Raw genomic sequence first — 22,356 nt, 5'->3', positions numbered from 1 at the left:
TGATCTATTAATAATTTTAAATTTTTTTTATTTTTTTTTTTTTTTTTTTTTTTTTTTTTTTTTTTTTTTTTTTTTTTTTTTTTTTGGTGTGGGGTTTTGGGGGGGGGGGGTTTTTTTTTTGTGTTTTTTTTGTGTGGTGTGGTTTTTATTTTTTTGGGGATTGGGTTGGGTTGTTTTCAAGGCGTTGCACATAGCCGGTTGCCAGGTTTGAAACGCGACCTGGGGCTTCAGGTCCTCTATGTCCTATTTCGGATGTACCATGGGAGCCGAATTTTCCTAAAATTTGGATTGCGCACTTTATTAGATACTCGCATTTTTTTAAAAATTTTCCAAAAAGGGAAAGGATCACCTTGTATATTCATCTTATTGTTTTTTTTGCGGGGAGAGCACCACTCCATCCTGGCCTGTTTTTTTTTTGGAAGTGAGCGTCCGTAAATAACACCCAGGTATTTGTGGGACTCTTTTGCCCAGTGTAGAGCCCGACATAGTGATCGCACCAACTTAGTTCTCGTTGAGAAAGTAACGTTTGCGCACTTACTCTGTTGACTATGTTCCACTTCTTTGCCCAGTTATCGAAGCTGTGAACATAGTTGTATTTTTTAAGATATTTTTCAACAAAAATATTTTAATTTGTTTTACTGAAAATTCAAAAGAAAATAGACTGCCCTTAAAAGTATGCCAACAATTAGTATTCTTCACACACACACTTGCTTATTGTCTTTATATACATACTCTTGGGGTCTCTTGTTTTCAAAACTTATTGCATACTTTTCGGCGAATGTAGAATTCAATTTTACAATTTATGTATAATTGAAAAGGAAAGTTATGTAGAATTAATGAAAATGGGTTTGTAGTAAAGGCAAATATAATATTATCTTTAATTTAATAAATACATTGTCATGCTGAAATTGCCAGCACAATATAATTTTCAAACGTACTATAAATAAATGTCTGGTATAGTCAACAAAAATAAATAATAAACAGTGCTTCCAATCTAAGCCACCAACTTAATTATGTTATTACAAACCCCTAGAGCCAGACCAATGAAGTTTATATGTTAATTAAACAACTTGAATGCAGCTTACCCCAAGTGATGCAAATTAAATTAAGATAGAGCCACCTTGGCAACAAAAAACCTTAAGCACTGCAACAATCAGCAGAACGAATGAAACCAATTATAACGCCATAAAATTACAATTCATGCTAATAACAGACAATTACAGAGCTCAGGATTTGATGCCTTGATTCTTGACCAAATTGCCACATGCCTAATGCATCCATCAAATTTATTCAACCGAAGAAGTGCTTCCTCTCTAAACTCTGCTCAACCAAAACAATTAAAACTTAACCAAAAGTAACAGTAGAAGCCAAAGCCTTAGCCTTAGCAGCTGAAAATGCAAATCATTGGACCAATGTTGATTAGAAAGCAGCTGGCGGCGCCTGAAGAAGAAGTCAAGACCCGTCATATAATTAAATAAATACCTCAAGATGCTGGAGAGTTGGACCATCGCTGTCTTGCCACAAATTCAATTACTGCCAATCCATAAAACAAAGCAAAAACCAATTTTCAAGAATAATTTTTTGCTTATAAAAATCATTGCATTTTCCACCGAAAGAAAGAGGTGTAAAAATATACAGTGTGAAAAGCCAAGTAAATCATAAAAAGCGCTCACAAAAAGATGAGTACTTTTTTATAGCCTCAACCGGAAGAAGAAACATGGGAGAAATATGCCAGCGACTCTATGAGAGTTTTCTGAATGCATAAAGCGGATTTATATTAACCATAGAAGATCCTCAAAATCGTTTACTGTGCCAACTAATTAGCAAAGATCTTAGAAAAGTACCCAGGGAAAGGAAGCCGTCGCAGCAGCCGCACAGTCACATGAAAACAGACAGAATGGGCACAGCTAGAAGACAGTTTATAGCATTAGCCCCTTAACAAGACCCAGCAAATAATGAACAAACAGCTGAAGACACACAGACACTTAAAAACTTTAATTAGAGTTTAAGGAGCTCGGTACATTTTTCATTAGGCTGGCTATGAAATTCACTCACTTTTAGCCATCAGAACGAACAGACACAGACACCGAAATTGCCAACAGCAGCTGTGAAAATAATTCATTGTCGCCCATTCCTCCCCATTGTCCTCAATTTTGATCAGAGGTCGGCAATTTTCACTTCGACATGGGATTCTTGTCCCCAAAAGTCCATGTTTTTGGCTTAGTAAAAGTCGAAGCTCAGTTAATAGAAAGTAAGTACTCTGCTCTATTTATAAGTGGCAATTAATTGTTTTTTGGGTACCAGGAAAGTTTAATGGTATATTGGTTAAAGCGACATCTTTTCCCTTGGAATTTATTTTATGGGTATACAAATAAATAGTCTTACGATCGGTTTAAACATATATAATTTTCGTGCTTAAAAAAAATAATTACTTAAAACCAAACATTCAGCAATGAGTTTCTGTTTGTTTTGTCTGAAGTGCCATTAGTAAATATTTTATTGGAGTAGTATAATTTTCTATTGCAGTTTTTCAACTATTTCACAAATTTATTGACTTTTACCTCTTAAATTACTTGAGTCATTTTACTTTTATTGACTCAATTAGTTTATGTCCTTACCCAAAATCCATTTTATAAAATCGACGCCTCTCTAATCGCTATTGGATCGCAAATTAACATGAATGAATATTCTGCAATATTTTAAGTGGAGATTCCAGAAGTCATCGATCATAGAAATTCCTGAGTAATTATTATTTTGGCGAAAGTTTCATCACCCATCGAAACGCAGCGGGGTTGAGTTGACTGACTTTGCTACTGTTGCACAGATGCCGTCGATAACTAATTATTTCCACTCATCTTTCAGCAGCGAAAGAAGGCAAAAAGCAGTCAAGGTGTCTGCATTTTCAAAATTTATGAGCCATCATCATCGGCCAACTCTTCGACTCCCCCGCCCTCGAAAGCAGATATATTAAAACAAGTTGGGATGGCCGGCCATATATTGATTGATTGGCTTTGATTATTGGCCGGACAGCCGATGGCTGAAATTTGCATGCCAAAAGCAAAGTAGGGAAATATTGGTTGCAGGGTTTCGGATTATTGGATCCGAGATTTATATGCATCATTAGAAAATGCCAACAGAGCTTCTTCTCGTTCATTTTTGGTAACTTTCTTTCGCATCATTAAAATGAACAGCAACAAATTAGCCGCAAAACAAAAAACAAAGCCAAGAACTGTCCACAAAACACAAGACCCCGAAAACAAAGTTGCATGTCTTGAAGGAGATTTTTTTAATCACTGGAAAAATAGAAGGCACCAAAAAATTACTTTTAAAATAACTTTTTTTTATAAAATTCTTAAAACTAATAAAAACGTTTGACAACTTAACGTACATATACTACCTTTTGTTTGAAATTCACGTTGTAAGATATAATAACGTTCATCAGATTTCTAAATTGCTTTCTAGATTTTTTCAGTGCACGAAGAAATTTGTTTAGTGTCCGAAAAATTTCTTCATTTGCGGGTCACTAATTAGACGCGATTTGTGGGCCCGACCTGACATGCAACCTCGCCCAAGAGGAAGACACCAAAGCCGGCCCTTTAAATGGCCAACATCTGCATAATTATGCGTTGTTGGTGGAAGGTGCTTATGCATCTCAATGAATTTAATTGACCAACATTAGGTCCGGAATGGGTTGCGGACTTTGTCTCTTATCAATTTGGCCTGGGAGAAATGTGAAATGAGAAACAGAAGCTCAGGCAGAGCTCTGTTCACTCAAAAATAATTATTCTTAATATATATCTTTACCGCGGCGGGTACTTTTTGCGGCTCTTTTCACCGATTTTTTTATTTGGCCATACAGGAAGCACTCAACTGAAGATTTCACCTGCTGCTTAGAAAGTGAAATTTCGTGGGTTTAGTTTTTATTTTTATTTTTATTTTGATTCGTATTTTTATTTGGCTCAGTGAGATAATTTATGTGCGATAAGACATTAATCAATGCAATTAGCGTTACAATTGCTTATTGATATCCGATGGATGTGCATGTTCGGTTGGACAAATTTCCACAGATTTTAATGGGAGCAGCAGCAGGGTGAAAGTTTATCGATTTATTTTTTGGAAACTGACCGAGGAAAATCTGTGATATGCAAAAAGCCGCACAGCGTTTCTTAATGGCGAATCCAGACAATGCAATAAACTGCAACAATAAAGCAATAACAGTAACCATAACAATAATTGTAATAGCCAAAGTGCAGTGCCAAGTCATCGCCGATGCAGATCGACAGAGATGCAGATGCAGGCGAGGTGCGGCCGTAAAACGAAAGCCGAAAGATACAAAGATACAAGATACAAATCATGCATTACAATGGGCAGAGGCACAGGCATTGAAATTGAAAGTAACACACGACTGCAACTTGATGATGATTTTCTAATTACACAAAAGCCGAGATGACTCAAGTGCCTCAACACTGCAGCATGAGCATTTTTCCCGAAAGGTGTTAAGTATGCAAATGACGAGCAGCTCTCGAGTTAACATCTCGTTGTTGCTGCTGCCCAGCACAACAAAAAAAAGCAGTCATGTTGTAATATTTACAACCAAACACATGATTCGTGTGGGCGGGGTCAGCGCGCCTTTTTGGCCCAAAAGCGAGCGGTAAAAGTCGCCAGCGATTTTGACCCCACAGCCCCAAAGCGGCAGCAGATTCGCATCTTTCAGATACTTTTACATGTACTTTCTCTACTTAGAGTTTGGCTGGCATCGCACAATTTTTTTTTTCTCCCGCCTTTTAGGCCGCGCCTAATCGGAATTTGTGCGCAGGCGAGGAGGAGGACCAGGAGGAGTGGACCCCAAGATCACCGGAGATCAGTGGCAGCGACAACGCTTTGATGTTGTAATTAACTTTCATTAGACTAACCAAACAACTCCGAGAATTGCAAGCAAAAAATTATCGCAAAAACTTTGGTAAAAACTTAAAGAAATCTCTTCAAATTTGGAACTTCCGTAAGCGAATCTCGCATTTAAGTCTTTAGTTACTTTTTTTGTTCGGCGCTTTTTTTTGTTCGCCACTTCCAGGTAAAGGGGCAGACTAAATTTCACTTTCGCTACACAATATCAACAGCGATTTAAGTGTGTGCTATATTTAAGTATTTACTTGGCCAACAATCCAAAAAGTGTGCACAACAAAGGCCAAATAAACTATAGCTGGAATACCCAGCAATTGCCAAATGGGCTTTAAGCGTTTTGCGAAAAACCTACGACTGAAATCTATTTAGTTTTTTGCAATGTTTCTATTTATATTTTTAACAATACAAAATTAATATTAATACGAATATTTTACGAATACAATTATTGTAAAGAAATAATCAACAACTTAATGTTGCTTATCTGTAGAACAATTTTAAATTTGTTTAGATGATTGCTTAAGTATCTTTCGATCAAAGTATATTTTTTAATCAAATTTGACTAAGCAAATAAAACCAACGAATAATCTTTAAAAATTATATGATTAAATTGACAATTTAACTATTTAAAAAAATGTGAACCTTTTACAAGGTATCTTCCCGTCGAAGTTGAATATATTATTTTGTTTGCCTCCCAACTCCTATTTACTTTTTCAACTATTTCTTTTGGTCATGCGAATTCGTTTTCAAGGCGCGTTGATTGTTTTTCTTCTCCCACCACCGCCCCCACCCTTGTCGAAAAAAGTCGAAAAGAATTGGCCAAAAAAAGACAAACGATCCATGGGAAAGCCGCAAAAATCGAGATTCAAGCATTCAAATGAGATGCGGAGAGACTTGAAGTATTTGCCTTGATTCCGCTCAATTGGCCATTTCGGAAAGAAAGTCCCATGCGCGTCCAAATGCGAATCCGAGTGCCAGAATCCCGCTGGGCTGCAGTTTTGGCCAAGCGTAGCCACTTGGCCAACTACTTGACTACCCAAAGACCGTGTCCAAGTGGCCTGCTGAGTAATTAATGACACGAACCCCGAAATTTCTTCTTCACCCACCAGGTCCTCTTCTAATTAAATAAACAAAATGAGTGGTTGCGAAAATTTTTGGCATAAAACCCCTAGGAGATAAACCTATTAGCTTATTTGTAATTAAAATAAAACTTTCCATTTTATATAAGGGTTTTAGATATTCAGCTATAAAATGGGACTTCAGATTTTGCATTTTAAAAAAGAGGGTTACTCAACTTATGAGTGCAAATAAGTTTAATTTATATTCATTAAAGTTGATTTTAGAAAGCAAAAAAAGATTTTTATTTAGTTTATTACTTTAGTTTATGCACTTGGCAAATGTTATTTTTAAAGATAATGTAAAATGTAGTTTTTTGACTTTACAATTTGAACTCAATTCAAATTAGGTCAACCAAAAAAACAAGTCCGCAAAAATATTTAGAAGATAAATATGCAAGTTTAACGTTTACTTTCCTTTTCAAATAGCAAAAGAAAAACAGTTGAGATGGAAAAATCACTTGAGGAAAATCAAATTAATGGAAAAAATAACCATTGACAGCAGCAGCCACTGAAGAAGAAAAAGAAAGAGCACCAAAGGCAGGAGGAAAAATATAATTTAGGTGCAAGAGAAAATTCAAGCGCATCATGCGAGCAAAGGTTTTTCCCCATGGCTCCCATCCCATGCCTGGATGACAGAAATGATGATGAATACGCGTTGGCAGCAGCAGCAGCCAGCCCAAAACCCCCCACCCCCCCTTTGCAGTAGTAGTAGTGGATATGGCAACAAAGCCGCAGACATCATCAGCAGTTTTAACGGCTGCCAAAGTTGCCAACGCTTCCAACTTGCGGGTGTTGCGGTGGCTTGTTGTTTCTCTTGTTTCTGTTGCTGCTGAGGTCTGTCACACCATCACTGACTGACAGACATGTGAGGAAAGGTTTACACAGTCAGAAAAAAAGTTTAAATGGGCGAAAAGGTTGAGTTTCTGAACATTTACATATTTCTTGTTCAAGTAAAGGACAAATTTAAGTGTAACATTAGGTTGTACAATATATTAAAAACAATTTTGTTACAAAAAAAATCGACTTTGGTCTTCAGAAAATTTAAGCTTGAACTTGAAATTAATAATTTAAAACATTTTTCTATTTTTAAATAAAACTATTTAAAGGTTTCTCAAGTGAATTAGAAAATAGATATACATTTGAATTATATCTTAATGATACAAAATAATATTTCTTTCTTTTAATCTAGGAAAATAAGAGAAATTTTAAAAAGCTTTTTAAAAACATCTACAATCATATTAAAAATTCCACTGTGAGCTTTGGAAACACGATTTCAATTGCTTTTCGTTTTAAGAGTGTTATAACTTCTTTGCTTACACTAAATACAACATTTTCAATTATATCTTAAAGAACCCTAAGATATATTTAATAAAACATAAAAGACATTTTTATTTTAGATTCAAAAAAGAAAATGTCTTTAGAGAACAAGGATGAGGTATCCAGGGATGTTATAGTTTCTAACTATTTATTTTATACAAATGTAACCATACTTTTTTTCTCAGTGTAAGGAGTAGGTATTGGCAGTTTCCAGGCAGAGCCGCCTTGCAATTGCACTTAATGAAGCCGCTTGCAAACACGGACCGGCAAAAACAATGTCAGCCGGGGAGAGCGCGAAAAATGTTTCAATAATTTAATGCAAATGCACAATAACAATTGGCCCCCACTCAGGCACTTCCCTCATAAATATAACAATTTTCAAAATACATTTTTAATGAACTCATAAAAATCATTAAGACCATGGCATGTTGACAATCCTTTGTCTCCGCTGTTGTGTGGTCTCTGGATGGTTGGGATTTCATGGGAGATGGCAGATAAGGCAGATGATGGTGTCAGATCTTTTTTCATTCGCTGACAGTTGCAACATGTTGGAATTACCTGTGATAAGATCTGCATTTTAGGCGAAATTAAGTTTGAAAAGCGATTTGAATTGGGTATTTGAACTGGCAGAGTATGTATGTAGAAACTAGGGGTTAAAAGGGTGGATCAAATCAGAATTAAATCGGATTTACAACTCTATTGCAAACTATATATATTTTGTATTATTTATATGCTAATTTAACAAGTCACGTCACCTTTAAATCAATCCCCTTCTAAATACCACTTTAACTTATTTAAAAATATAATCCCCAGATAACCGATTAATCTTCACCAATAATTCAGTGATGAATGTGAGAAAACAAACTGGGATTATGGTAATTCTAGCAACAACCTTTCACCATAAAACAAATTTATGACGACGTTGCGTCCTTTTCTTGGTTTATCCATTTAAATGGGTTTCTTCAGAAATGTTTGAGAAAATTAAATCAAAACATTTGGACAGCATCCTCTAGCACATTTACAAATTAAAATTGGCAACCGCAAAAGGAGGAGAAAAACCAACAAGGACAATCCAAACAGCCACAAAAAACGGACTATCAAAGTGCAACAGAGAGAGAGAGAGGAGGAGGGGGAAAGAGAGAAGAGATAGCTACCAATTAAAGCTGAGTTTGAACTACGCAAACTGTCTTGAGGCTAGTTGTAAAAGGCGGGTGACGGAGGGGGTAATTAAGAGCGTGGGACGCTGTGGAAAAACCACGGAAAATATGCGTCCAACTTGGAAAATAGAAAACTGACAGGGACAGAAACAGAAACGGAGAGGAAAAAGTAAAATCAAGAAATATGATAAACATGCGAAACATTTTTACAAGCCAATTTTGTTGCTCTTCACCAAAAGATGGTTTTTCCTTAAAATGGGGTCAGGAAAATCACTTTCATTGGGCTTAGAGAGTTGGTAGAAACTTCTTTATGAAGACTTTTTTGGGGGCCATTGTTCGGGGTGAGAATGCAACGCACAACGAATGTTGAAATATGACATTAAAGATTGGGAGCTGAATTAATTAATTTGCATATAAACCAGTCTAAGTCGAGGTCAGGCCAAAAGATATCGATACAATGTGTTTATTCCACTCATAAGTTCTCGTTGACCTGGACAGTTACAAAAAAAAACGAACCGACAGAAAGAAATGCAAATGCGTCGACACCATACAAAAGACTTATGGCCAGACAAAAGGCCAAGAGTTGTCCAGTTTGTTAGCCAGTTTACTTCACCTCCTCACTGGGTCATAGCGTTTGGACACCGTTCCGATACTAATGCTGCCATAGGTCGAATGGTCAATGGTGCAACTAAAACATCTGGAAATACTTAAAATATTTGTGCTGAGCTTTTAACTCGAAGTAGAATGACCCACAAAATGGCACACGAAGGTAATATTTCAAGAATGACTAAAATACATAAGTCCACTATCAATTCTCAAAATTCTTGTTTTATTATAAAACTCAACGTTCGATGTAAAAACAAGAAAGGAAAGCTAACTTCGGGCGGAGCCGAAGTTGAAATACCCTTGCAGAATATTCTGCAAATTATATTCTCCAAAATCATTCATAATGCATTCTTAATACTCATAAAAAATCCCAACTTCCTAACTTTAAAAACACCAAAGTTCTGGCATTTCCAATCGTTCAGTTATATGGCAGTTATAGAATATAGTCGGCCGATCCTTATGAAATTTGATATGTCGGATTGATTAGGCAAAAATAAAACCCATAGAAAATCCCAACTTCCTAACTTAACAAACACCAAAGTTATGGCATTTCCGATCAATCAGTTATATGGCAGCTATAAGATATAGTCGGCCGATCCTTATGAAATTTGGTACGTCGGATTGATTGGCCAAATATAAAACCCATAGAAAATCCCAACTTCCTAACTTTACAAACACCAAAGTTATGGCATTTCCGATCAATCAGTTATATGGCAGCTATAAGATATAGTCGGCCGATCCTTATGAAATTTGATACGTCGGATTGATTGGCCAAATATAAAACCCATAGAAAATCCCAACTTCCTAACTTTACAAACACCAAAGTTATGGCATTTCCGATCAATCAGTTATATGGCAGCTATAAGATATAGTCGGCCGATCCTTATGAAATTTGGTACGTCGGATTGATTGGCCAAATATAAAACCCATAGAAAGTCCCAACTTCCTAACCTAACAAACAGCAGAGTTATGGCATTTCCGATCAATCAGTTATATGGCAGCTATAGGATATAGTCGGCCGATCCCGGCCGTTCCGACTTATATACTGCGTGCAAAGGAAAGAAGGGTGTGTGCAAAGTTTCAATTCGATATCTTTAAAACTGAGAGACTAGTTCGCGTAGAAACAGACAGACGGACAGACAGACGGACAGACGGACAGACGGACATGGCTATATCAACTCAGGAGGTGATCCTGATCAAGAATATATATACTTTATAGGGTCGGAGATGTCTCCTTCACTGCGTTGCACACTTTTGACCAAAATTATAATACCCTCTGCAAGGGTATAATGATTTATTTTAAACAAGGAAGATTCATATAAATTTTAGTTATAGAAAATGCTAAAGACCATGTGAGATCAGTTGCAGCATTCGTAGAATCTTTATACCCTTGCAGAGGGTATTATAATTTTGGTCAAAAGTGTGCAACGCAGTGAAGGAGACATCTCCGACCCTATAAAGTATATATATTCTTGATCAGGATCACCTCCTGAGTTGATATAGCCATGTCCGTCTGTCCGTCCGTCCGTCTGTCCGTCTGTCCGTCTGTCCGTCTGTCCGTCTGTCCGTCTGTCTGTCCGTCTGTCTGTTTCTACGCGAACTAGTCTCTCAGTTTTAAAGATATCGAATTGAAACTTTGCACACACCCTTCTTTCCTTTGCACGCAGTATATAAGTCGGAACGGCCGGATCGGACGACTATATCCTATAGCTGTCATATAACTGAACGATCGGAAATGCCATAACTTTGGTGTTTGTAAAGTTAGGAAGTTGAGATTTTCTATAGGTTTTATTTTTGGCCAATCAATCTGACCTACCGAATTTCATGAGAATCGGCCGACTATATCTTATAGCTGCCATATAACTGAACGATCGGAAATGCCATAACTTTGGTGTTTGTTAAGTTAGGAAGTTGGGATTTTCTATGGGTTTTATTTTTAGCCAATCAATCCGACCTATCAAATTTCATAAGGATCGGCCGACTATATCCTATAGCTGCCATATAACTGAACGATTGGAAATGCCATAACTTTGGTGTTTTTAAAGTTAGGAAGTTGGGATTTTTGATGAGTACTAAGAATGCATCATATGAATAATTTTGGAGAATATAATTTACAGAGTATTCTGCAAGGGTATATCAACTTCGGCTCCGCCCGAAGTTAGCTTTCCTTTCTTGTTGATTTTAATTTTTTTATTTATTGCCCAGAAGTTTTTTTGTTCAATATAAAATATTTTGTAGCATTAGATATAGTTATAGAAAAATGTTTTTTATACCCTTGCAGAGGGTATTATAATTTCAGTCAAAAGTTTGCAACGCAGTGAAGGAGACATTTCCGACCCTATAAAGTATATATATTCTTGATCAGGATCACCTCCTGAGTTGATATAGCCATGTCCGTCTGTCCGTCCGTCCGTTTCTACGCAAACTAGTCCCTCAGTTTTAAAGCTATCTGCTTGAAACTTTCCCAAAAGTTGTCTTTCTATTGCAGGTAGTATATAAGTCGGAACGAGCCGGATCGGGCGACTATATCATATAGCTGCCATATAACTGAACGATCGGAAAAGCCATAACGTTGGTGTTTTTAAAGTTAGGAAGTTGGGATTTTCTATAAGTTTTATTTTTGCCCAATTAATCCGACCTACCGAATTTCATAAGGATCGGACGACTATATCCTATAGCCGCCATATAACTGAACGATTGGAAATGCCATAACTTTGGTGTTTTTAAAGTTAGGAACTTGGGACTTTTTATGAGTATTAAGAATACATCATATGAATAATTTTGAAGAATATAATTTATAGAATATTCTGCAAGGGTATATCAACTTCGGCTCCGTCCGAAGTTAGCTTTTCTTTCTTGTTTCATTATATTATATATATATCATTATATTAAATAACTTAAAATGTATTAATGTCAGCAATTCTCTCCCAAGGTTGTTTAAAAGTTTAGTTCACAATATGTTAAAAATTTAAACCGTGCATTAATTTTTGTCGGATAAAAAACACTCTTTACTGTAATGAATTTTTTTTTAATACATACATTTTAGTGCCCGTGTCAAAACTGTAATATAAACAAAACCCGCGTAATAGGGGTCATCTAACTCCCGGAAATGACCACCAAAAGAGTACTCAGAAAAGGATTTACGATTTAATATGGGCCATAAAAATATTACACAAGTAAGTAGCAGCCTTGGGCTCTTCGGTCGGGCAGTAAACCCCGAAAACCCAGAAATTCGAGCGAATCCGAGAACAACTTCATTACGGCTGACAATGATTAGAGAGCGCAGCGACAATTTGTGCAAGTTTATTGCGGTTTATTTCGGTCCCACAAACTCCCGCGCGAAGGTGATAACTTTCAACGGTTTCACGTTTGTAATTGACTTTGTAGCTGCCTAGTGCAGATGCAGCTACCACTCGACTCTGTGGGAAATTAATGAATTAAGCGGCGGCGTACAAGAAACAAAAATGGAAATAAGTAATGCTCACATTACATTAGGCAGTATACACAGAAAATAAGTTTGCACTTTAATATAAGAAATGTTCATCATTTCAAAACATACAGTCTTCAAATTGAGATTTTTAAAATTGAGCAAGAAGTTGAGACACCTCTTTTAATTAATTCTTTACCTTTTCCTGAGAGTTTGCAAACAACTTTAATGAAACGATACTTATTATAATATCTAATTGTTGTTTTAAGAATATAAGTTATTCGACCACAGAAAATTTTCCTATAGTCTGTGTTCACTTTTAAGTACCCAAAAAAAATACATACGCGGTAACATTGCTTTTAAGGTTTGGTCATGATTTTAAGTATATTATAATTTTTTTAAAGTGCAGAAGAAGAAGCGACGATGCCAAGTGGCAATGTCAGAGTATCGCGACTTTAACTCATTTCCACGACACTCAAATGAGCAAAAATTATTGCGGTTAAGTACGCGAGCGAGGAGATTTTCCAACTTTGGCTGGCTAAATCGGAAAGTAAGCTAAAGAAAAGCCCGTCCCGTCCGCTGCCTTGTTAGAAGGAAAAGCAACCAGCCAGATAGAGATAGAAAATTGCAATCCGTCGTCGAGGGAATTTTCTCCGTTCCTTTGTCGCCGTTCGATGGCAGCGCGAATCGTGAATTAAATTTAAACGGCAGAAAAATACAAAATAAATAAATGGGACAAGTGAGCGAGCGACTAGCCAGGTTTCAGCGGGCGGCAAGAGTGCGGAAATTATAGGGCCTCCTCATCGCGTCGATCTTGGAGTTTCGGTTTGCCTTGTCATTGATACGATTTAAAGGGAGATGGGACTACTCGAATAGGAAGTACGTGTTGGAAGTAAGTTTGATTTAAAAAATGCAATTTCTTTAAAAGTTTGTGAAGTTTTCAGAACTTATATTCCTGTAATATTTTAAAAACAAAACTTGCATTTAATTCATAACCGCAGATAAAGTTTTAAATAATAATTATATATTATAAAGCTGTCTTGTTATAAATACAAAACAAAATACTAAACTTACTAATTTGTCTGGTAGTTATAAGTTACATTACTTCTTTAGGTTCTCATAATATAAAACGTAGTCGCTAAGAAAAAATGAATATTCTACATAATGCTTTTTCTATATATAAAACAAAAACTAAAATTGGTAAAGAAAAAAAGGAATAAAAGAAAATAGCATTTGTTTACTTTAAATCCACTCCTAAGTAACAATAAAAACTGAAGCTTCTCAGTCACTCTGCTGGCTGTTAACCATCTCTAGCAGCTGATTGGAATCAGATAGATATTAAGACAAAGAAACAGATAGGGAAACAGCGAGACTGAGAGGCAGGCGACCAAATTGGGACATTAGACAAATTGTTGCCAGGACGGCACAGTGTGCAAAGCCAAGGGGCTACATCTCAATAACAATATCATAGCAATGGAAACGGCAGCCGCAAGAAGCGAGTCAAGGAAAACTGCAAATGCAAAATGGAAGAAAGTTGAATGAAACTTGCCATCGATCGTCATAAATCAAACCGCAAAGAGCCCGCAAAGATTCATCAGTCAATCAGCCGAGTGGATCGGATCGGCAGATGCGATCAAATGTCAAGCCCACACCTCACGGCTTTCAACCTTATCCAGTCACAATTTAAGCCATCATTGACCCATTTTCCAATACCCATAGCTGCCATCTCCATCTCCATCTCCCATCGCCACTGGGGAATAGGCTCTGACGATGATGATAATGACGAGGATGATGCCTCGACCATGTTCCGTAACGTGTCGCCATTTAATTGGCTTCGTGTGAAGTTCAAGAAAACTTTGCCAAATACCCAACCATGGTGCCACATGCCGCCCTTCCCACTACTCTTCTTTTTACACTCTGCGACGACTTTGACACTTTAGACTTGCTTGTCTAACAAAAAACAAAAATAGAGCAGACAGGAAAAAATTGGGAATGTGTAACTTTGAAGGTGTCGGCAGTGTCTTTATATAGTTTTAAGAAATACCCTTAATGGTCTGGCTGCATTAAAAACACGACACGGTGACTTGAATATCTATTAAATTCTTTAGTACAACCAATACGTATTTATTTGCAAAGATTTATTTATCAGGGCAGTCTTTTATTTGTATATTTTTGATATAAATCATCACGTCGTCATTTTTTTGTTAAAAGCTTTAAAGTCGGTAAGAAAATTTACTTCAATCTGCTAGAGTGTTATTATTTCAATTTTAGCTTCAGCTAAATATATATTTTATATAGGTAAATATTTATTTACATTATTTCCAAACAGTAATCGAAATATACATTAAACTGAAGCTTTAATGATAATGATAGCATTCTAGCAGATTGAGCTAAACATGATTATCAGGAAATTGAACTACATTAAGTTGATCTAATCTTATTACTATGTATTAAAGCTCATTTTATCAGATTTTGTATATCAATCCCTAATAGTTAGGGTATTATATGTGTGCCTTTACATCTTCCTGAAGTCATCGGATCTCGTCTAAACAATTTTTCAAAGAATTTTTCGTCATGCGCTTTAATTAAATTTTGTCAGCCTTCTTTTTGTGTGGTGTCATGGCCCGAACAGACTTGCCGGTCTGGTCCGCACTGGCCTGGTGTTGTGGGTCTGGCTGACATTGTTGACAATGACTTTGTGCTGTGTGGCTGCTACTGTGATGTCACTCACATGACCAAAAAAAAAGCATTAAAAACACAGCAGGGAGATGGAAGTGGCACTGAAACCGGCTCAGATTGCATGGCATGTCCACGAGACAAACCAAATACATAATTACAAAATCATTTGGCACAATTATGCGGCACAGTTGCAATTGCCAAGTGCAATTGTTGCACACACGACACAGATTTAATTGCATTTGGCAAACGGGCGCAACAAGTGGCAGGGACCCAGGGATAAATAAATAAAAGCTAAACACGCAAGAACTAAGAAATGCACAGTGCTGGCTTTATTAAACCAAATAAGGTACAAGTTAAATTCCAAATTCTAAACATAGGTGTGAAACAGCAACGAAGACATTGGCAAAAATATTATATTTCATTATATTTATTGGGTATTTGCCATACTATAATAATTAACAGCTTGTTGATTGAGACTCGTATAACATTTAATTAATAATTAGTACTCAAGCTTTTAAAAAATAAATGTTGAAATAAAATATATAATGATACAATTTGTATGCTACTTTCAAATCAAATATTTTATTTATTTTATGTACCTTAATGGACAAAAAGTACACAGCAGTGTACAGAAATGATTCTCATCGCTGAAAAACGCATGAAAATTGCTACCTAAGCAGACGTTAAATTAAAAAACTTAATGCGAAAGGCAAAGATTGGAGAGTGGAATTGCGAATTAGGGAAACTTGCAATGCTTGCCACGGTTTTAATTTGTTTGCAGGTGCCGTAATTCATTTGCAGCCGACGCATCGAGATAAATGGAAATGAGACGCAATTAGTTCGTGGGGGGTGTCAGTTTTACGAGTATCTAGATCTGCCGATAGAAGGTTCCGATAACCGCAACTGGTTTCTGCAGCTGGCTTATCTAGTGCGTGTTCATATGAGAATATATCCAGAGATAAATTCTAGTTTGTCCAGTGCCGCTTTCACATGGAGAAACTGAACTGCAGCATCCCAATCCCGAGCATCATAATCGGGAAATAAGTGAAATAAAAATGAGGAGGCCGAACCAGTTGCCAATAGATTGCTGCAGGGAAATTCAGAGTCAGTGGCATTTGGAATTTGTTGTAATCGCCTCCATTTGCACACCCAGAAAATCTTCGAGGAATGAGAGCACAGATTATTTCTCCTGGTTTGGCAAAGCTTCATTAAAAGATATTAATGAAAGAAAGACTGGCTGTAAGATCAGTAATAATCAATAGTCTTATGATGACATCTTAAAGTAGATTTTCTTTTTGGGTTAAATTAGCTTTGAGAATATTAAGAAATTCTTTAGAGTTAAGACAAACAAGTTATTGATAAGAAAACACAAATAAGCCATACTTATAATAGTAAATCTATTTTGACATTTATCTTTTAATGAGCCATTAAAACGATTATGTACTTAAATAAAAATGTTACAATCGTTGCTGAATCTATGAGTAAACTCTTTAGATAACGGCCCATCAAACATCATGTAAAATATCGCTTACCCACGAAATGAACACATAAGATTGCCCCATTTTGAACTTTAGCTAAGGAACAGATCACCGGATTGATTAGCTCACAGACAGTTAGAACAGTTGCCAAGCCCAGGCGATGATCATTTAAGCCATTAAATGGCTATCTGCACTGGATCCCATCTGGAGGAGCTTTTGACCCACAATTGTTGGCCGCCAACTGCTCCACTAACTCTAAACATCTTCACATCCTGGGCCACCGAAAATTGCCGACTTAAACATTTCGAAATCAATTTAGCAGACAATGGTAATTACCGCCGCAAAGCCTGTCTGTCTGGATCTCGATCTGGATCTGGAGAGCTATGTGGCTCTTATGGCGCGGATTATGCAATGGGCCCGTCAAGAGTTGGCCACTGGTTCGGACATGATTGTTTCAACACCAACTGCTCGTCTGGGAGTCAACGAACCTGTGACAGCTGGGCGCAAAAAATGGCGCAATCTTTTACCAAAAAAAAAAAAAGAAATGAAGCCTTCAACCATTTCCCCCACATATGCAACGGTACCTGAATATAAACCCAAAGTGGAACATTAAAGAACTTGCCCATTACGAAACTAACCGAAACTGAGAAAAAACTACAATGGTTTTGTATTCCGACTATAAGATACCCGCTTATGTATTTATGTACTCATATTTATAAAGTAGAAATTAGCTAAAGTCAAAATGTTCCCAGCCATGCAACAGCAGTCAATTAGTGGAATGAAAATGCAATATGCACTAGTTTTTCATGTTTCTGGTTGCATTAATAGAATTAGCGGAATAAACATGATTTACGGTAGCAAAGCAAAATGCATCGTGTCAGGCCTAAATAAATATTTTATACTTTTCGGTTTCCAATAAGATGGCAAAGTGCGGTAATTATGAGACAACGAGATGTTATGTTAATAATTAGAAAGGTAATTTTAATTAAAAGATTAAAAAATGTGTCAGAAGTGGATTTTTTTAAACATTCTATTCATGTTGCATTCCATGTCTAGTCTTTATAGACATAAAGGAAAGTACATTTTATGATTTGATTTATTAAAAATGTTTCCGATAAACCTTTGTTTTAAAAAATGATTTTGATCTACTCTACCCCTTATTTTAAATATTATAATCAAGTTCCTCGCAATTCTTGAACACTTTTAAAGTAAGAGAAAAGAATGCCGAAGTTTTACTTAATTTTTCATCATTGATATTGTACATTTGCTTAAATTGGACCTTAAAAACTATGCTTTTATATTTATTAAAAACAAGTATTGTGAGGCTTAAGTGCACTTCAAAGAAAGGAGGTTTTTAAAAATACTAAAATACAGTATACCCGAAAGCTTTACGAATATTGGGTAGTAAGACAAAGCCGATTCGAAGTTGGAGCTAGAGTTAAGGAGCCGCACAGAACAGTTCAAAACCCCGGCAGGCAGTAGCGGCAACTGCCACAAGTATATTTAATAACAAACGGCTTATGGGCGGCGGGGGGAGCTGCGGCAGGACCACTTCGGGGGCGCCGCTAATGAGCGACAGGCGGACAGAACCCGAGGCGTCTGCCTCTGATCTCGGGAGTCCGAGATATTCCCTCAATCCGTCGCCCGAGAACACTTGTCATAAACAGCTAATAGACGCGTGCAGCGACAACTTGATTAATTGAAACTAAATGGGTCCGAGTCGGCAGATTGCAGGTAACACTGCGTGCCGGGCAACAATTAGAAACGGTAAGACACACTCAACTCAACTCAACTCAAGTCAACTCAACCGAACTGAACCGAACTGATCTGGCAGGAAGTGCAGCACACAGCCTGGGCACAATTAAGCAAATGACAAATGGCATCAAATTGCATGCAAAACGCTAAAGATGGTAAAATGGCAAATTGCAAATGACCGAGGCGCCATCAGGATGCCGGGACGAGGGACAAGATCACCTTGGTCATTGAACGCAACAGAAACAGCAACAGCAACTTACTGCACAGCAGCAGCAACATGTTGCACATTCCAAGCGATGTCCGTTAGTGGCTGGTGCAGTTTTAATAAATTTAAATGTGGCCAGCTAGCCGCTGCCAAACAACAAAGCCGTTGTCATTTAACCGGCCAACGAGAATTGGTAATTGATGCCAAGGTTGCACAGGAAAAAATGCCACCAAGTCTAGTCACCAACTCGACGATTTTTTACTTAGAATAAACCATATCTGTGGAATATACGTAGCTTTGTTTTCCTCAATCCATCACTTTGCCAAAAAAGAAATATGGTTAAGTGCGTAAATCATTCTCATCTAGTACATAGTCATTTAAATATTTATTTATATTTCTGTACATTATTTAAAAAATATTTTTATATAAAGTGAAATTAAGAAATGCTAAACAATTTTAAAATTTGAAGGCAATCCGGGGTACTACAGAAATCGTTCCAACAAAATTGTAATCTAATTTGAATCGGTTGGAATTCTTTTGAAGAGATTTCTTTAGCACCCCAGATAATAGCATTTTTTCCTATGTGCCTACCACAGCAATGGTTGCAGCTGAAATTGTTAGTTCTCATAGCTTATCACTGAATTTGCGAGCATTTCTTGTGGAATTAGTTACCCACGACTTGCATAATGTACGGCAGCAACTTGCAACATCTGCAGGAACTGCAACTGTACTATCGCCACAGAGACTTTTTGGGTGCGATCAGGCACTGGCCATTACACAAATAACAGCTAATAACAGTAATAATTCAAATTAATTTCGCACCATTTGAAATCATTATGTGATAAAGAGAAGATACCGCAGAAGACCAGCTATAGAAGTGGAGGAGTCGAAGCGGTGGTATCAAGATCGCTATTAAAATAAAAATGAAGACAAAACTTTGGCAGATAAAAAAAGAGCAGCGCTTAAATGGCACCGAAATAGAGAGGAGTAGGAAAACCGAAGCGAAGGCAACCGAACCAACAAAGTATTGGCCAAGAGGAAAAAGTTGCGCAGAAAAATTACCGCCAAAGACCAAAAGATCAAGCCAGGGGGAAATAAACAACAACAACGGCAGGAGGAAAAGCGGCTGAAAAAAAGAAGATTGCTATTGGCACTTGAGCAGGAGCAGCAACATCGTGCTGCGTCTCCCTCTCTCTTTCACTCATTTAAGCCCCACTGAAGAAAATTATATATATTTAAGAAAGGAACTTTATCATAAAAAAGATATTAAAACCAAGTTAAACAGAAAAGTCGTAAGCGTATTTACATTTTAATTTGAAATAAAGATTGTTCAATATAATTTTATAAATCAGTCAAAAATCGTCTTTGCCAAGTTTCTTGAAAGCCTAATATAAAGTCGAGTTTTGCAATTAATTACAAACCCAATTATACATCTTAAACTGACAATTTATTTTTGACTGGAATTTTTTTTATTGTTTTAGTTCAAGATCTATTTAAAGTTGTATTTTAAAACTCAACCGTGCTCATTTAAAAAAAGGCCAGTTGGAATTATAATTAAATAATAAGCCTTAAAAAAAGTGTCACATTTGACTCGAATCAACCAATGTAACACTTTTTTCAGTGCAGATCATGCTAAACAGTTGCAGCCTGCAGAAAAATAAGAAGAAGACAGCATAGAAAAAGGGCAAAAGCATTTTCATAGCTCAGTAAAGTTCAAGAGTTGCTGCGGTGCTGCAGCAGTTGCTGTTGTGTTGCTGCTGTTGTACTTAGATGATCGTCGGTCGCATATTTTATAGCAGGCAAAGAATGCAGACGCCGCCATTGCGTTGATGTTGCTGCTGTGTCTGCCGATGTTGCTGCTGTGCCCGCTGCATATGCACAAAAGATAAGAGAGGAAGAAAGTTGCAACCACGCAACAGCAGCACCCACTCACAACAGCAACAGCAGCAGCAACAGTTGCAGAAGGAGTTAACAACTCCGGCGTTTATCCCATAATGATTACAAACGCCTTATGTGTGTCAGAGTCGAAAACCAAACAGTTGACCAGTTTTTCCACCCATTCCATGTTAATGAAGGAAGCGCCTGCAGCCTTGTCAACGTTCTACCCATTCTTTTTTCCGTTTTCCCCTGCTTTTTTTTTTGGGTTCTGAGATGGCTCTGGGCTCCCTCCATTAGGTGGCTCTAAAAAGGGCTAAGGAGACCAGCCTCTTTCTCACAAATTACACCACATTTGCCGCTGGCAAATTTCTGCCGCTGCCACAGCAGCAACACACTTACATACAACTGGTAACTGGCAACCAGCAACTTGAAACTAGCAACACAGGCAGTAGAACAAACATTTCCCGCATCTATCAGGTGCATTGATCTATGGCTATTTTTTTAATTAACGCTCAGTTTCTTTTATTGCGCGGCTACGTGAAAAATGGGAAGCTCCACAATACAACAGCCTTTCCGCTGAACTTGAGCTTCAGTTAGCAACGTTTTCTTATTAGTTCATTTGTTATTGTTTTATTGCAGTTCCCAGGCGTTAGGGAAATTGTTTGGAGCCTATTTGCTTGAAAAATGAAAGGGGACATGGAAAAATGTTTATTGGCATACTTAATGCTCTTTGGAATTAGGGAAAACATATTTGCGATGTTTTGTAGATTAAGAAATTCGATCTCTGTAGCGCGGTCGTTAGAAGTTTATTATTCAATTTGCTTTATTGTAAAATTTATATTTTTATTTGGAAGCCAGGAAAATGTAGTTTTCTTTACTGTTATTTTTAAATTTTTAATATTTCTACCAAATATATACTTTGTTTACCAAAATATATAAATGCTTTATAGAATATTAAGCATGTAATAAATAAATAAAAATTTAATGACAAGACATTTTTTATAACAAAAGTTTTTAAAGTCGTATACAAAAATTTAAATGGAAGTTAAATTAGTCTGACTCGAAATTCTTCAAAGCACTCTTTGTTAGTGTATAAATATGAGAAGACTAAGAAATGGAAATGGATGAGCCCCCAGAAGTTCATTAGAACTTCTGAGCACGATTGGGGCTATAGATCACCCAGAGGGAGAAAGGTCTTGAGAAACGAAAAAAGAAATGATACTGGAAGAGAGAGTGTTCGATATAGAGCTACATACTTCCCAATCTGAAATTAAGAAGGCCGCGACAAATTATGTTTAATGCGAAAGCATTTAGCTAAATTGAACCAGAGAGAAACCAAGAATTTTTTAGCTGGTTTTGGGGAAGAGGTGTTAGCTCGTCTGGTTCTGCGAGTACCAGTCCAAATCGATGACAGACTAAACGAGCCAAGTTGACATTGAAGCGAAAGCAGCTCAAGAATAAGGCCGTATACACAGAAAAATAATTTAATAAGTAAACATTCTTTAAGTAATAGTACATAAGCTTGACTAATGCAAAGGAATTTAGCTTGAATTAGTAGAGATAATTGTCTTTCACTGTTAAAAATGTGAAAAACAAAGCAAACATTCACATAGAAGAATTTAGAACTTAATATTTAAATAAATTCGACAGAAAACTACATTGTTAAAACCTTAAAAACACTCTGTTTTAATTGGCAAATAAAAAGCACTTTTCTTGTAGCACTATATGGCCTTGTTAAAAATGTTCAATAGCAACTCCACTTTTTTAACTTTTAAGTTTTCAATGGAAACGTTCTTGTGTCGCGAATATTTGCTATTGGGTGGCCTTTTTCTCTGTG

The 22,356-nt window shown here is 36.7% G+C and overlaps 1 protein-coding gene across 1 annotated transcript in view; it reads right to left on the bottom strand.

Annotated features, from left to right (window-relative positions):
- Nucleotides 1–22,356, bottom strand: part of LOC108045859 (elongation factor-like GTPase 1) — an 80,385-nt gene that overhangs the window by 24,337 nt on the left and 33,692 nt on the right. The gene's annotated exons all lie outside the window — the stretch shown is intronic.

Source organism: Drosophila rhopaloa, unplaced genomic scaffold (genome assembly GCF_018152115.1).
Source record: "Drosophila rhopaloa isolate 14029-0021.01 unplaced genomic scaffold, ASM1815211v1 contig_47, whole genome shotgun sequence".
Classification (NCBI taxonomy): Eukaryota; Metazoa; Arthropoda; class Insecta; order Diptera; family Drosophilidae; genus Drosophila; species Drosophila rhopaloa.
Note: the sequence above shows the minus strand (reverse complement) of the source record. Positions and strands in the feature narration are given on the sequence as shown.